Raw genomic sequence first — 15643 nt, forward strand, 5'->3', positions numbered from 1 at the left:
ACGATGCCACTTACTGCGAGGAGCTATACAAATCCACAACAGTTCGGAACAACGATGGCAAATATATAGTTTCCTTACCCTTTAGGAAAGAATTTAGCTTAGATGCCTCTCTAAAAAGCGCGTGTTCTCAATTTTATCGCAATGAGACACGATTAGCTAAAAATCCCGACCTACAAACAGAATACAATAGAGTTGTATCAACCGACTGTTACTTTCTCCCTCACCATGCTTTTATAACAGGAGGGAAGTACAACAACAAAGGTCAGAGTCGTATTTAATGCATCTTGTCCTACCACTAATGGCAAAAGTCTAAATGATGCCTTATATCCAGGTCCGATTCTTCAATCCTACCTAACAATCCTTATACTACGTTGGCGGCTGTAAAATAAATGTACCCCAGATATGGGTCAATGAAGACCAAACAAAATACCAGCGAATCATATTTCGCAAATGCCCCAAAAACCCAATTAACATTTACGAATTGAAACCGATAACCTTTGGGGTTAATTGTGCCCCATACCTTGCGATTCGGACGCTGTACCAACTAGCTGATGACGTGGAGACATCGCATCCAATGGCAGCAGATATCGTGCGAAATTGCACGTACGTTGATGACGTACTCGCCGGTGGACACAGCATCGAAATTGCAATAAAGGCAAGGGACGAAATATCATCGGCATTACTGTAACAGCAGCCTTATGATCTTACCCTGTTTCCACTTGGTGCAACCCTGTTGTCTATTGTGAATGGTGCTAAAGTACTACAAGCTATTTAATATATTACAAAAACTAAAACTAACTTAAATAAATAGCACAAGTTAACTTAATTAAAATACTGTGTTCAGTCATTGAGTGGAGTGGGCGTGCAAAGCGCACAAGAACAATTTTTATTCGTTGTAGGGAAGAAATGGCACTCAAGGAAGTCACGTTCACATGGCGACTGTGATCAAGATAGGTGGTGGTGCGGAATTTTTCAATAAATCGTGGTAAAAAGTGGCAGTGGGTCAAATGAAAGAAAAAGTCAAAACTATAATAAAATAAACCTAAAACTACGACTAAAATAAACGGAAATAATGCAAAATCTTTTAAAATAATAAAAATTCTAAAACCTACAATTAAATACAGCGGAAATAATACAACTAACTAAAACCTACAAATAATAAGAAACAGAAGTAATAGAAGAACTTTTAAACAATAAAAATATACTAAAACTCACAAATAAAAAGAAACGGAGGAAATATTAACTCTGGAAAAAAAGAGAAAATTTTTCGGAAATAGTAACGGCATATAAACCCACGCCACTAAATAACGGCAGAGTATTCCCCATTTTACATCCACCACCACCACCAGCGAACATCAACGGCAGTAGCAATGCCAGCACCAGCGAACATAAACGACATGCATCAACGCCACCAGCGAACAAGAGTAGCGGCACATCAAACGGAGAAAATTAGCAGCAGCGAAGTGATGACGGCAGCAGCAGTGACAGCGTATGGTGAGGCGTAGCTTCCAGTATGTATGTATGTATGTGTGAGTTGTAATATGTAGTTGCTTTTGAAATATGCATATATAATTTTTCTTACAAATATTCTTCGATATAATTTTTAAAATACTTTAAATTCGATCAATCTCAAATCAATATTTTTCGCAAAAATACTTAAAATTTCTTTCAAATTCGATCAACCTCAAATCTATATTTTTCGGAAAAATTCTTAAAACTGAATGGCAATATCGGTTGTTTCTTCAACTTTGCCAATTTTTATAATATTTTCATACAAAATAACTTTAAATTTTCATAAGTAAAGCAATTTAGATTTGCAACAATAATGTGTATAGCTTGAAATATAATCAGTCTAAATCAAACTTGTACATGTATAACTCGCAATTACTAACATTCTGGCAAATACATACTTTTAATATTGTTCAAAATTGAAGCGAAATGGATATTCGCAAATTTATTAGTTAATTAAAGTAGTTTCTGATATTCTCATATACGTAATAGACGTAGATCGAAACAAAATTGATACACATACATTTTGAATTTTTTTTTTTGCATCACTTTAAATTATCTATATATTTTCAATAAATTTTTATATATATATATTACATAAATTGTGGCTAAAAGCGAGGCATTTAAGAAAAAAGGAAAGACGTATGCATATACATAGTACATTGTGTGAAGATTTAAGTAATTTTGAATATATCCAATACTTTGAAATATTTCAACAAACTTTAAAAATTCAATACATCGAAAACCTTATTAACTCACAATACAAAAAAAAAATTAAGAAAAAAAAACAAACAAACATTTTGGTGAAACGGTGCGGCCGACACGTAAAATAATGATGAAAATTTAATAAATTTTTACAATTATATACTCCACATTTTGCTGTGTAGGGGTGCGGCCGACACGTTAAATATTAAAATTTAATACTTTTTGTGCAACGGTGCGGCCGTCACGTTAAGCAATATTGTAATAAATACTAAATTGCAATAAATATATCACGTTTAAAATTAATATTTTCTTGGAAAATTGGAAAAAACGATCAGGATTCTCTCTTGTATACCGTATATGGTAGCACACCCGGTATAAACAAAAATTTTTTAAGCCAAAATTTAATTCATTGTTCACAGGAAATACGACCCAGCTGTCTTTCAAGTGACTCCAACTTCAAATAAATAACCAATTTATTCAATTCATTAATTTTACTTCAACATTCAATACAAAATTCAAGCAAAGCGGTTTCAACTTAGGTGATAAAACTATTTCAAATTCCCTTTCAATCCCAATTTGTTTATACTCATAGCCCAAGCAATCTAAGTTATAAAACCATTCCAAATTTATTTTTCATTCAAATTCGTCCATATTCATACCTCAAACTTGCAAATTTTTCACAATTCGATTTAGATTATAAAATCATTTAAACCTTCCTTTTCATCCAAATTTGTTAATATCCAAGCATACAAAGCTGCAAGTGTAAGAGTTTTCTTCTGCTATTGTCAAATTTCGAAACAAAATTCAAAGAACGTACAGGTCGTTCTTTACCGACAAGGCAAGAGAAGTTAGATGAATATAAAAATTCTTTAATTGAGGCATATATGAACATTTCAGTAGAGGTAAATGGTCATTTTGAAACCCGACCTAGGCCAGTTGCTGTGAATAAAAGTTTATCACGTTGTAGGGAAGAATTAATTAAATGTTTTACAAAACTCAACTGCACAGTTAAAGTACCAATGAACTACAGCGACTTAGTCCAAGATAACAGTTTTATATCAGATACTGATCGGGAAGAAAAAGAATCCTTCGACGCATACAAAATCGAATCTGAGGAAGAAGAAGAACTCTCTGACTCATCAAAGCCGGAAACACTCGACAGTCGTATCGGTGAACAAAGTTGTTCTTTACCTCATACTGAAAATATTCAATTGCAAGAAAACTTCTGTGGTTTCGATAACCCAGTCGTTACACCAAACAATTCTTTAGGGCTTTTAACAACTTTCTCAAATTCCAACCAATCTCGTACTAATTTTCTAGAACCAACAATAATGGCTACACCAGAGCAAAAGAGACAGTTTATTGGGTCGTGGGCGCCCTTGTTTAGGGAAAACTATAACGGTGACCCCTTAGCGCTAGACTCCTTCATAGATAAAATTGAACTAGTAGAAGGCTGTATAGATCTAGATCTTATGCCAACTTTCATTTCACTTGTTAAATCGAAGCTCGAAGGGAAAGCAAGAGAAGCAATTCCGACAAATATAACATCTATTCAAGAAATTAAAGATGCGCTTAAAAGCTGAATAAAGCCAGACAATTCAAAAGTCTTTGCAGGGAAAATAGCTTCACTAAAAATTACGAACAATAATTTAACCGAGTTTGCTAAACGCGTAGAGGAATTATCCGATGCTTTAGAGAGGTCTCTAATTATCGAGGGCATATCAAAAGTCAAAGCGCACGAGATGGCAGTCGAACAGTCAGTAAACGTCTGTAGGCTAAATACGCGCTCAGACTTAGTCAAATCAATTCTCGCATCAACCTCTTTTAGTGACGCAAAAGACGTCGCAGCAAAAATGATAGTCGAACAAAACAATCAGGCTACAGAAAGACAGGTATTAGCTTTTCGATCAAGGTTTAACAATCAAACCAACTTTCGCAATAACAATAGAGGCAATAACTACTACAACAACAATAATAGATACAACAACAATAGTAATTTCAACAGGTTCAATAACAATAATAATTTCAATAGGTACAACAACAATAATAACGGTAGATACAATAATAACAATCAAAATAGGCAAAACAACAACTATAGGCAAAACAACGACAATCGAAACAATAGTAACTCGCGTAACACTAGCAACAGTCAAAATAGGCTAGAAAACAGAACCAATACTAACGCCAGAAGTTCAAATACGCGAAATAATGCAAACGTTCGCTCTTTAAACTTGGACGCCCCTCAGCAGCGAACACTGAGGGACGAGGAGATAAGCGAATAAATACTAAAAATATTTTTTGTCTAAACTTAAATTACTTTGATTTTATCGAAATTTATATAACCGGATCTAACAAATTATGTACATGTTTACTAGATACACAAGCGGATATTTCGCAGATTAAAATTTCAAGCTTCAATAAGCAAATTCCAATTAATTCTGATTATATAGTTAATATCACTGGTGTAGCATCAACCTCAGTTCCTACTTTGGGTAAAATAAACATAGACCTAAATTTTTCTAATAATCTAGTCGATCATAGCTTACATGTGGTAACGATGACTTCAATATCCCATCAGATGGTATACTGGGTAAAAACTTTCTTCATCATAACAAATGTGTAATAAATTATTCAAATAGTAGCATCTCATTCTGGGCAAATAAAGAGAAAGTCATTATGCCAATCCTACACGGAACGGAAAGAGATATGTGTATTATACCACCAAGATGCGAAGTTTTTCGAATTTTCGACTTAGGTCACTCAACAACTCCACTTTTCGCTGAATCTCAAAAAATACAAAAAGGCGTATTTACCGCAAGATGCATTACAAATTCCAATAATCCAGTCATAAAATTAATCAATACCACAAGTTATGTACAATTCGTACACAAAAATTCTATTAAAGCAGAAGACTTATCTAATTATCACGTCTATGTAATCGATAAAGCTAAGGCAGATGAGAAGCGAATTAATGAAATAACTTCGATTTAAAAGATCAAATTCCAAAAGATGCATCATCTGAACTTTTAGACCTATGCATACAATATGCTGACATATTCGCGCTTGACAACGATCAAATGACATTAAATAATTTTTATGAGCAGAAATTGAGGTTAACTGACAACGAACCAGTGTATATAAAGAACTATCGTCTACCCTATTTGCAGCGGGAAGAAATTAACAGACAAGTTATAAAATTACTAGAAAATGATTTAATAGAAGAAAGCTATTCTAACTACAACAGCCTCTTATCCTAGTTCCTAAAAAGAAAATAAATGGCAAAAAGCATACCGAATGTGTGTTGACTTTCGCGCAGTTAACAAGAAGCTAATAGCAGACAAATTTCCATTAGCACGAATCGATGATATTTTAGACAATCTTGGCAGAGCCAAATTTTTCTCAACCTTAGAGAGTTTTTTCTGGATTTCACCAAATACCATTACACGTAGATTCACGCGATATAACCTCATTTTCTACTGATCGCGGAGCGTATCGATGGAAGATATTGCCATTTGGTTTGAACATTGCACCAAACTCGTTTTCAAGAATGATGACCATCGAATTTTCAGAAATACCACCTAATGCAACTTTTCTTTATGTAGATGACATTATAGTCATCGGCTGTAGCGAATTCCATCACATTAAAAATTTGTCTAAAGTATTCAATACTTGTATATCATTCAACCTTAAACTCAATCCAAACAAATGTAATTTTCTAAGACCAGAAGTAACATTCCTAGGACACAAATGCTCAGCTGAAGGTCTGTCACCAGACGAATCTAAATTAGACGCAATTCGTAGCTATACTAAACCAACAGAAAAGGACACTGTAAGAAGGTTTGTAGCTTTTGTCAACTACTACAAACTCCAAACTTTGCATCTCTGGCAGCACCTCTGAATAGACTGAATAGAAAAAGAGTAGAATTTAACTGGGACGAAGCATGCGATAAAGCTTTTGATGCACTAAGAGCATCCCTAATGTCACCAAAGATATTACAATACCCAGATTTTTCCAAACAGTTTACCATTACAGTAGACGCTTCTAAGACAGGATGTGGAGCAATACTCAGCCAAGAACATCAAGGCAGCGATTTACCCATATGCTATGCGTCAAAATCTTTTAATGAGGCAGAACAAAAGAAAGCCATCATTGAGTTGGAATTATTAGCCATTTATTTTGCCATTAAACAATTCAGACCATACGTTTATGGAAATCACTTTATTGTAAAATCATATCACAGGCCTTTAGTCTATTTATTCACTATGAAAAACCCATCTTCAAAACTTTCTAGAATTAGACTTGAGTTGGCAGAATACACTTTCACAATAGAGTAAATAAAGGGAAAATCAAATGTAAGAAAAAAGATAAATGTAGATCTATCGAAAATATAGACTTATGTGGAAATATACAAACATTAAACGTTTATGATAAATTCACTCATAACTTTTCAAAAAAAATGCCTCGTATTAGATCAGAAATATTTGATGACAAAAACAGTAAACAATTTCTAAGAATATGCGCGCATATAAAGCATGAAAGAACAATTTTACTTGATTTTGAATTTTCTAACGATATAAAGAATTTCGATACTTTACTTTCGACGCTAGAAAATGAAGCCGGAAAACTTAATATTAAGGAAACAGAATTGCCAAAAAAGGATTTAATTTTCAAATACATTACAATTACAAATTTTAAAGAAAGGGGAAATAAGCTTTACAATATTTAAAAATTATTTTAATGGATCCAATTGAAACAATCACTGATCAGGAACAAAAATCAAAATTATTAGCAATTTATCACAATAATCCCATCACTGGAGGTCACTGTGGAACGAAAAAATTATACGCCAAATTACGAAACAAATTTTACTGGAAAAACATGACATAAGACATAGCTAGTTATGTTAGGAAATGCGAAAAATGTCTTCTGAATAAAGTCAAAATAGGAAATAAAGAAGAACTCGTTCTAACTCCTACTCCTAATAATTCTTTTGACATTGTCGTAATTGATACCATAGGGCCATTGCCAGAATCGAGATATGGTCATAAGTTCGCACTTACCATAATCTGCGATCTGACAAAATACGTAGTTACAATATCAATACCTGATAAAAGTGCAAAAACCATCGCGTCAGCACTATTCGAAGGCTTCATTTTAATATACGGTGCTATGAAATCCATTAAATCAGACTTAGGCACTGAATTCAAAAATGAAATTTTTGCAAATTTAACCAGTTTATTAAATATCCATCACAACTTCTCTACACCATACCATCATGAAACCGTAGGAACTGTCGAAAGAAACCATAGAGTTTTTACCGAGTACCTACGTGCGTACTTAGATGATTCCTTTGATGATTGGGATACATATTTGAGATATTTTACGTTTTGTAAAATAAACAAGTAAGGAAGGCTAAGTTCGGGTGTAACCGAACATTACATACTCAGTTGAGAGCTATGGAGACAAAATAAGGAAAATCACCATGTAGGAAAATGAACCTAGGGTAACCCTGGAATGTGGTTGTATGGCATGTGTATCAAATGGAAGGTATTAAAGAGTATTTTAAGAGAGAGTAGGCCATAGTTCTATGGATGGACGCCATTTAGGGATATCGCCATAAAGGTGGACCAGGGCTGACTCTAGAATGTGTTTGTACGATATGGGTATCAAATGAAAGGTGATAATGAGTATTTTAAAAGGGAATGGGCTTTAGTTCTATAGGTGAACGCCTTTTCGAGAAATCGCCATAAAGGTGGGCCAGGGGTGACTCTATAATATTTTTGTACGATATGGATATCAAATGAAAGCTGTTAATGAGTATTTTGAAAAGGAGTGGTCCTTAGTTCCATAGGTGGACGCCGTTTCGAGATATCGCCATAAAGGTGGACCAGGGGTGTCTCTAGTTGTACGATATGGGAATCAAATGAAAGGTGTTACTGAGCATTTTAAGAGGGAGTGGGCATTAGGTCTATAGGTGGACGCCTTTTCGAAATGTCGCCATTAGGGTGGGCCAGGGGTGACTCTAGAATGTGTTTGTATGATATGGGTATCAAATGAAAGATGGTAATGAGTATTTTAAAAGGGAGTAATCCTTAGTTCTATAGGTGGACGCCTTTTCGAGATATCGCCATAAAGGTGGACCAAGGGTGACCCTAGAATGTTTGTACGATATGGGTATCAAACGAAAGGTGCTACTGAGCATTTTAAGAGGGAGTGGGCATGAGGTCTATAGGTGGACGCCTTTTCGAGATATCGTCATTAGGGTGGGCCAGGGGTGACTCTAGAATGTGCTTGGACGATATGGGTATCAAACGAAAGGTGTTACTGAGCATTTTAAGATGGAGGGGGCATTAGGTCTATAGGTGGACGCCTTTTCGAGATATCGCCATTAGGGTGGGCCAGGGGTGACTCTAGAATGTTTTTGTACGATATGGGTATCATATGAAAGGTGGTAATGAGTATTTTAAAAGGGAGTAATCCTTAGTTCTATAGGTGGACGCCTTTTCGAGATATCGCCATAAAGGTGGACCAAGGGTGACTCTAGAATGTTTGTACGATATGGGTATCAAACGAAAGGTGTTACTGAGCATTTTAAGAGGAAGTGGGCATTAGGTCTATAGGTGGACGCCTTTTCGAGATATCGCCATTAGGGTGGGCCAGGGGTGACTCTAGAATGTTTGTACGATATGGGTATCAAACGAAAGGTGTTACTGAGCATTTTAAGAGGGAGTGGGCATTAGGTCTATAGGTGGACGCCTTTTCGAGATATCGCCATTAGGGTGGGCCAGGGTGACTCTAGAATGTGTTTGTACGATATGGGTATCAAATGAAAGGTTGTAATGAGTATTTTAAAAGGGAGTAATCCTTAGATCTATAGGTGGACGCCTTTTCGAGATATCGCCATAAAGGTGGACCAAGGGTGACTCTAGAATGTTTGTACGATGTGGGTATCAAACGAAAGGTGTTACTGAGCATTTTAAGAGGGAGTGGGCATTAGGTCTATAGGTGGACGCCTTTTCGAGATATCGCCATTAGGGTGGGCCAGGGGTGACTCTAGAATGTTTGTACGATATGGGTATCAAACGAAAGGTGTTACTGAGCATTTTAAGAGGGAGTGGGCATTAGGTCTATAGGTGGACGCCTTTTCGAGATATCGCCATTAGGATGGGCCAGGGGTGACTCTAGAATGTTTGTACGATATGGGTATCAAGCGAAAGGTGTTACTGAGCATTTTAAGAGGGAGTGGACATTAGGTATATAGGTGGACGCCTTTCCGAGATATCGCCATTAGGGAGGGCCAGGGGTGACTGTAGAATGTTTGTACGATATGGGTATCAAACGAAAAGTGTTACTGAGCATTTTAAGAGGGAGTGGGCATTAGGTCTATAGGTGGACGCCTTTTCGAGATATCGCCATTAGGGTGGGCCAGGGTGACTCTAGAATGTGTTTGTTCGATATATGGATATCAAATTAAAAGTATTAATGAGGGTTTTAAAAGCGAGTGGCCCTTAGATGTATATGTGAAGGCGTTCTCGCGATGTCGACCAAAATGTGGACCAGGTGATCCAGAAAATCATCTGTCGGGTACTGCTAATTTATTTATATATGCAATACCACTAACAGTATTCCTGCCAAGATTCCAAGGGCTGTTGATTTCGCCTTGTAGAACTTTTTCATTTTCTTCTACTTAATATGGTAGGTGTCACACACATTTTACAAAGTTTTTTCCAAAGTTATATTTTGCGTCAATAAACCATCCAGTTACCATGTTTCATCCCTTTTTTCGTAGTTGGTATAGAATTATGGCATTTTTTTCATTTTTCGTAATTTTCGATATCGTTAAAGTGGGCGTGGTTATGGTCGGATTTCGGCCATTTTTTATACCAAGATAAAGTGAGTTCAGATAAGTACGTCGGCTAAGTTAAGTAAAGATATATCGGTTTTTGCTCAAGTTATTGTGTTAACGGCCGGTGGACTGTGTATAAAAACTGGGCGTGGCTTCCACCGATTTCGCCCATTTTCACAGAGAAAAGTTACCGTCACAGAATCTAGGCTCCTACCAAATTTGAGAAGGATTGGTAAATTTTTGTTCGACTTATGGCATTAAAAGTATTCTAGACAAACTAAATGAAAATGGGCGGAGCCACGCCCATTTTGAAATTTTCTTTTATTTTTGTATTTTGTTGCGTCATATCATTACTGGAGTTGAATTTTGACTTAATTTACTTATATATAGTAAAGATATTAAATTTTTTGTTAAAATTTGAATTAAAAAAATTTTTTTTTTACAAAGTGGGCGTGTTCTTCATCCAATTTTGCTAATTTTTATTTAGCACATATATAGTAATAGTAGTAACGTTCCTGCCAAATTTCATCATGATATCTTCAACGACTGCCAAATTACAGCTTGCAAAACTTTTAAATTACCTTCTTGTAAAAGTGGGCGGTGCCACGCCCATTGTCCAAAATCTTACTAATTTTCTATTCTGCGTCATAGCGTCAACCCATCTACCAAGTTTCATCGCTTTAACCGCCTTTGGCAATGAATTATCGCATTTTTTCGGTTTTTCGAAATATTCGATATCGAAAAAGTGGGCGTGGTTATAGTCCGATATCGTTCATTTTATATAGCGATCTGAGATGAGTGCTCAGGAACCTACATACCAAATTTCATCAAGATACCTTAAAATTTACTCAAGTTGGAAGTCTATATCTATCTCGATTCCTTTATATATGTACAACCAACCGTTATCCAATCAAACTTAATATACTCTGTGAGCTCTGCTCAACTGAGTATAACAAATAGAAAACGTATGTATAAGTTACTCTACAAAACCGATGTAAATGAAATTTTGAAGTACAAAGAAAACAAACAAAAAGGTATAAAAACTATTAATATCCATATATGTAATATGTAGGCTTAAAGCACAGATACATGTAATTAATTAAATAAACTAAGCTACTTACAGAAAAAAAGAGAATAATAAATAAACTATTAATATTCATATATGTAAATATGTAGGCTTACAACAAATGAAAAACTAGGCATAACACATATAAGTACAAATAAATGTAATATATTAAATTAACTAGAGTAACTTAACTAAATCTGCCACGAAAGTCCAATTTTTTTCTCAATTTGTTCAATTTGCTATTCGGAAGGTATTGAAACCCATACCACCAAAAAAGATTGAAGCCGACAAACTTGATCAAAGTGTCGACTTCAACCTTTTTTTCGAAAAGGGGAATGTTGTAACAGCAGCCTTATGATCTTACCCTGTTCCCACTTGGTGCAACCCTGTTGTCTATTGTGAATGGACAACAGGTGTTGAAACAAGTTGGAAACGGGGAGGTCGGCAAAAGAAAAAGGCGGCCATCATTATAATATTGGACTGGAGAAGAAGAACACTCAGTTGTTGTGAAAAACTAAAATACCTAATTGCCTTGTACAAACTAAAGAATAACTTAGTGCTAAAGTACTACAAACTATTTAATATATTACGAAAATTAAAACTAACTTAAATAAATAGCACAAGTGAACTTAATTAAAATACTGTGTTCAGTCATTGAGTGCAGTGGGCGTGCAAAGCGCACAAGAACAATTTTTATTCGTTGTAGGGAAGAAATGGAGCTTCTCGAGTGGCACTCAAGGAAGTCACGTTCACATTACACTCGGCAGGTTTCCCATTGCGAAAATGGACGTCCAACTGTAATAAAATTCTACAGGGTATACCGAAACAACACTTATTAAACGAGGATTTTCCAGAATTTGAAGAAACCAGGGTAAAAGCACTCGTTATCAGGTGGAACGCCCATTTCGACGGCTTCTACTTCACAGCGAAACCCTTTGACAATAACCATGCCGTAGCAAAAAGGTTAATTCTTTCTGCGATCGCAAAGCTAGCTTTTGGCTGGCTGGCAGCAGTCATAACATTAGCCAAGATGATAATGCAAAATATTTGGTTAGAAGGGACAGACTGGGATGAAGACGTGTCAGAAACAACTTTACATCGGTGGCAATCATTCATGACAGATTACGCGAAAATCAACGACATACGCATACCCCGATGGGTTCACTACACATTGAAGAACAATATTCAAATACATGGCTTCGGTGACGCATCTGAAAAGGCATACGGTTTTCCTAAGGGTTCAAACAAAGGAGTCTTCACTAATCTGCTGATGGCCAAGACGAGAGTATCCCCGGTAAAAACTATATCCTTGCCTCGAATCGAGCTCTGCGGTGCAGTTCTACTAGCAGAAATAATCGAATCTGTGATCAAAAATATGAAACTTTCCAATATTAAAGTAACGTTTTGGACAGATTCAACTATAGTGCTGGCATGGATCCGAAAACCACCATGTTCGTGGTCATTGTTCGTGGCACATCGAATAACTAAAATCATCGACAAAGTAGGTGGCAAAGTATGGCGGCACGTAGACTCCATGTCAAATCCTGCAGATTTTGCGAGCAGAGGCCTCTTCGCTTCGGATCTAATCGACAATTCCTTGTGATGGCAGTGACCTTCTTGGTTACAAGAAGACAACGAAAATTGGTCAACACAAGAAGAAGATTACAACACGAATATTGAGGAAAAGAGGGTAAAGGTTCACGCAACATCTGTTAAAAATGATTCGAACATCCTTGACAGGTTTTCCAACTTTTCAAGGGCTCTGCGGGTTATATCATAAATTTTTCGATTTTTCCATAGAACACACCCGAAAACTAAAGCTTCTTTCAAAAGGCAGTCTCATTTAATAACACCTGATGAAATAAAAAAACGACAGAACGATTGGTAGTAATATGCCAAAGGCAATACTATCAAGAAGAGTATGCAAATTTGAAATCAGGGAAACTAATTCATGGGAAGAGTGAAATTTTACCCTTAAACCTTTTCATTGGTACTTAAGGTATAATCAGAATTGGAGGGCGCGTCGACGCATCCCAAGACATGTCCTACAATGAGCGTCACCCCAATATCCTTCCATAAAATTGTAGGTTAGCCAGACTCCTAGTCGAATTTATCCATAAGATCTCCTTCCATGGAGAAACCCAGCTGATGCTGCGCCTTATTCGAACTCAGTACTGGATTCCGCGCGCTAAAAACATGACTAAGTCTGTCATCCACAACTGTAAAGTCTGCATTTTTTACAAGCGGGCGCAAACTCAACTTATGGGAATCCTTCCAAAGGAGCGAACAACCTTTACTAGGGCCTTCACCAACACAGAAGTAGATTTCGCCGGACCATTTGACATTAAGTCGGACCTCAAAGGGATATGTCTGTATTTTTGTCTGCTTTTCAATGAAAGCGATTCATCTTGAACCGACAAACGATCTCAGTACCGGGTCTTTCCTTGCTGCTTTCGCCAGATTTGTAGCCAGGCGCGGATGCTCAAAAACGTCTACTCCGACAATGGTACTAACTTTGTCGGAGGTTCGCAATCTTTACGATCCGAGTTCAAGGCCTTTCTGCGTGAAGCAAGGGACGACACAATGAACAAATATAGCCATCAAACGCTCGCATGTCATTTCATACCCCGAGTGCTCCTCAAATGGGTGGCTTGTGGGAAGCAGGGGTAAAAAGTTTTAAAACCCATTATAGTAAAATCGCGTTCGATCATATATACACATTCGAGGAGCTTACGACTCTCTTATGCAGAATTGAGGCATGCCTCAACTCCAGACCACTCATTCCCTTATCTAACGAACCTTCTGGCCTGGAGCCGCTTACTCCAGGCTACTTTCTCGTGGGTGGGCATCTGTTAGCTCCACCCGAAATCGACTGTAATGAAAACCCTGCCTCAGTTGTAAGCCGCTGGCACACCAGCAAAAATGAATTGCAGCGTTCAGAGGGTTGTAAATTAATTGAAGACTTTCGCAATGATCGAATACTCGATGATCCAACCCTACCGGCACGATTCTCTGTACTTTCCTTTTCGGATCTTTCTATTTACAATTACTATTATTGGTTTGCTTTTCCTTGTCCGCTTACCCCAACACTGACCATACACACAGCTACTCAACAATTATTAAACATTCCAGAATGAGAGCATTTTAATAATCTACTTAAAAATTGCGAAAAACGACTAAACTTTGTTATCAAACAAGGCAGACTTTATGAGCTGAAGGATATTTTAAAAGATAGCACAATAATAGCAGAGCAAGATATTTACTTCGCTTTTGCCGATCCTAGTGAATATGAACGTCCTTCATGGTTAATGTGTAAATATGCAGCATACATATCTTACAAAATTCCTTTATTGATAGGTAAGCCAGTAAAATTATACGTTTCAATAACAAACATGAATCTGGCAACAGTCTCGTTTATACTGTACAAAAAACGGATAAAGTCAATTACGCTGAGCAAACACAATTTGTTGGCTGGAAACGGAATCGAAATCATAAAATGGGCCAACGAATGATTTCGATGCGTAATAGCATGGACCCTACTGTTTTAGTTGAAAGTGCCATAAACTTGAATTTGAAACTGATGGAATGGCGTTTGGTCCCTGAATTTAGATTTGGATATAATATTGAAAACAAAGTGCTTACTCTTTGGTGCCGGCACACTTGGATGCAATGTCGCCCGAAATTTACTTGCATGGGTTTTTAAACATATAACATTTTTAAATAGTTGTCGTGTAAGCTATTCTAATCCATTACGGCAAACGCTCTATACTCATGTTGATGCAATTGCGGGGAATGCAATGAAAGCAGAAATTGCTGCAACGCGTGTCAAGGAAATTAATTCAAATGCGACTTCTAATAGTTACCTCATGCAAATACCCATGCCTGGATATACCATCGGCACATCGTTGGAGCAACAAAGGGATGCATATTTAAATACGATTAATAGTTTAGTAGAGGAGCATGATGTAATTTCTTTTACTAACCGATTCACGTGAAAGTCGATGGTTACCGACAATATTGGGTGCTGCCTTTCAAAAGATAATGATTAATGCCGCTTTAGGATTTGATAGCTACTTAGTTATGCGTCATGGCGCTGGTTTAGTGTTCGATGACAAAGCAGGAGGCGATGCTACGCAACCCATAGATATCGACGATCTTAAATGTATAAATGGGAGCAATTTGGGCTGCTATTTTTGTAACAATCCTGGAAATTCCCTCAAAGATCGTACTCTGGACCAGCAATGCACCATTACATGATCAGGAGCATCATGTATTGCGGTAAGTTATGCAGTCGAATTGCTTGTTTCGCCGCTGTTGTATTTCGCGTTTGGATGACTTGGTGGGGCCTCGTTGGAGCTCGATATCGCGGTGCCGCCAATTGTCTCGCTCCTTTCGAGGTTTCTTTATTTTCTCCGCGGTTCGTTCGTGCTGCAATTTCGGCCACCATTCGATCACTGAATAATATTGCATTGGCTTTGGCATCATCTGGAATAGCGGCAACTTTATTGGATGGCGG

At 36.8% G+C, this 15643-nt stretch overlaps 1 pseudogene; it reads left to right on the forward strand.

Annotated features, from left to right (window-relative positions):
• Positions 1-1370: 1370 nt before the first annotated feature.
• LOC137235339 (uncharacterized) lies at positions 1371-15462 on the forward strand (annotated as a pseudogene).
• The last annotated feature ends 181 nt before the right edge of the window (positions 15463-15643 follow it).

This window comes from Eurosta solidaginis, chromosome X, assembly GCF_040869045.1.
Source record: "Eurosta solidaginis isolate ZX-2024a chromosome X, ASM4086904v1, whole genome shotgun sequence".
Taxonomy (NCBI): Eukaryota; Metazoa; Arthropoda; class Insecta; order Diptera; family Tephritidae; genus Eurosta; species Eurosta solidaginis.